Below are 2,876 nucleotides of genomic sequence, written 5' to 3' on the forward strand. Positions count from 1 at the left end.
TCAGATGAAGTGAACTATTAGGGCCAACTTCAGCCACGTGCAGATCAGGATTTATGTGGAAATCTAGCCATCTAGCCGAGCGATGGTTCCTTTTGGGGGAAATGTTTAATGTCACTTTCTTGGGGTGTAGAGTGACACTCAACCAGGCTTGGAAGTAATTTTTATTGTAAAGGACCATATGCATGGAAAGAGAGAGAGGAAATAAGAACAAATTCAAGGCCCTAACTAGCGATCCTAAGTATATCAAGCAATGGTAACATTTTTAAATGAAAATAGTGAAAGTATTACTGTTGAATGGATAGAAAATGGAGATACAAAGGACAAAGATATTGACCCGGAGAGCATCTTTTCACTCAGCTGTGACTCTGTTCCCGATGAAGAAATTGAATCCAGTCCAGAAACACCTCTACCTCCAGCATCCTCAGCCAAAGTATACAAAACTGTAAAGAATCGTCAGACTTCTGATGGTTTCTGTTTAGAATGACCTTCCTCCAACAGATAACAAAATGGTTGGCTCTGCGTGTTCACGACCTAGTCAACTTCCTGAATAGTCTTCCTCTGCACAACAGAATGCACATAGAAATTCTCACTGTGTGAAAAAAGTAGAAAAAATATGAAAAACAAAAGACAAGAAAAAAAAAACGACTACAACAGAAAAAACTTAAGAGCCCAGGATGTTGGTGCTACAAAACCAAATTATGAAATTCTGTGTATGATCAGAGACTTTAAAGGAACTGTAGACCATTGACAACAGCAGATCCTATTGATGAACATAGGATACATGTTTGTGTAAGGAAATGACCATTCAGCAAAAAAGAAACTCAACGATCTTGATGTCATCATAATCCCTAATAAAATTATTGTGATGGTCTACTTTTAGTTTTGTAAAGAACCAACCATTGGGTTTTGATTCTGCCTTTGATGACTCAGCTTCTAACTGAAATGGTTTACAAGATTACAGTTAGACCACTAGTGGAAACCATATTTGAAAGGAGAATGGCCACACTCTTTGCTGAAAGTGGAAAAACTCAAACAATGGGGCATGACTTCTCAGGAAAGAACCAGGATTGTTCAAAGGAAACATAAAAGACTGTTCAAAGGAATTCATACATTAGCAGCCAGAGAGGTTTTTTTAATGCCAAAGAAGCCAAATTATAAGAAATTAGAACTTCAAGTAAGTGCAACCTTTTTTTTAGAAATTTATAGTGGAAATATGTTTGACTTGCTAAACAGGAAAGCAAAAGTAAGAGCGTTAAAAGATAGAAAACAGCAGGTTCAAGTGGTGGGATTACAGGAATAGGAAGTCAAATGTGTTGAAGATGTACTGAAACTCATTGACATAGGCAACTGTTGTAGAACATCCAGTCAAACATCTGCCAATGCACATTCCTCTTGGAGTCATGCAGTGTTTCAGATTATTCTTAGAAGGAAAGGAGAACTACCTGGTAAATTGTATCTCATCAATTTTCCTGGAAATGAAAGAGGAGCTGGTACTTCCAGTGCAGACAGGCAAACAAGGCTTGAAGGTGCTGAAATTAGTAAAAAGCCTTATGTAGAAACAAATCTCCTACTCCTTTCCAAGCAAGTAAACTCATTTAGGTTGTAATAGATTTATTCATGGGTGAAGACTCTGATGCCTACATGATAGCTACAAACTCTCCAGGGATGGCATCCTGTGAAAATCCTGATGATACATTAAGATATGCAAATAGTGTGAAAGAATTTGTGGATCCAGCTGCTGCTGGGATATTCATCCAATAATGCACCACCCACCAAATCAGATTGATGACTTAGAGGCAGAGTGGGGTATGGGCAATTCCCTTCAGAGAGATGATGTAAAATTTCCTTGTGAACAAAGTGAAGAAGAGGTTTCTCCACAATTGCTTATTTTCCATGAAGCTATCTCACAAAGAGGTAGAAATAGAAGAATAAGGTGTAGAAGATCACAGGAGGACAGTGTTCTACGACTCTATTCAATGGTTAGAAGATGAAAAGGCTCTCTTCGAGATGACTGAAGTAGATTATGATGTAGATTCATACGCTACTCAACTTGGAACTATTCTTGAGCCAAAAAAAAAAAAAAGACATTTTTAACTGAGCTATGGGATAAAGTGAAATCTTTCTGTGTAGCTCTGCAAGAACAGGCCAGCAAGCAGATCAACCCCAAGAGACCACCCCATGTCCTACTGAAGGATCCCCAGAACCCCCACTACATAACATATAATGTTTGTGCTATAAGAACCATTTGAAAGTTTGAAATTTTTAAATGTCTGTGGAAAATATCTTTCCTTCATCTGAATGACATTTCAATTTTGTGAAACACTCCTTTGTCTACAAAATGCTTCTGATCCAGGAGATATGACCAAAATTTGGGAATAATGAGGATTTTGTTTCATTTACCCAAATTGTAATTTACTTTTGGGGATCCTTGCCAATTTTATTTTCTAGATGATGAAATAAGATTGTGGACTTGATCCAGAAGTGAATGGTAGGGGGAAACCACAGCATTTCCTTTTAACTCTGTTCAGTTTTCAGAGCAAGACTGAGCAGTTTTAAGTCCTTTGTGTGTATGGATACCTCATCAGTGATCGTACATACCTTGCCCATTCCTAGGGACAGCTGTGCTCACCTCTCCCTGCTTTGTGCCTTGACAAAGGATATTTAAAAAAAAAAAAAAAGATTTATTTATTTATTTTTAGAGATTGACAGAGAGCAAGAGAGAGCGCAGTGGGGAGGAGCCGAAGGAGAGGGAGAGAGAGAATCTTAAGCAGACTCCCTGCTGAGTGCAGAGCCCTAAGCAGGGCTTGATCTCACAACCCTGAGATCATAACCTGAGTCAAAACCAACTGTCAGATGTTCAACAGACTGAGCCACAC

General features: G+C 38.5%; 1 pseudogene; it reads left to right on the forward strand.

Moving 5' to 3' along the window:
• The first annotated feature begins 244 nt into the window (after window positions 1–244).
• Window positions 245–2,348, forward strand: LOC112821906 (kinesin-like protein KIF2A pseudogene; annotated as a pseudogene).
• The last annotated feature ends 528 nt before the right edge of the window (window positions 2,349–2,876 follow it).

This window comes from Callorhinus ursinus, unplaced genomic scaffold (genome assembly GCF_003265705.2).
Source record: "Callorhinus ursinus isolate GAN/ISIS: 27379988/994484 unplaced genomic scaffold, GSC_fseal_2.0 scaffold8, whole genome shotgun sequence".
In the NCBI taxonomy this organism is placed as follows: domain Eukaryota; kingdom Metazoa; phylum Chordata; class Mammalia; order Carnivora; family Otariidae; genus Callorhinus; species Callorhinus ursinus.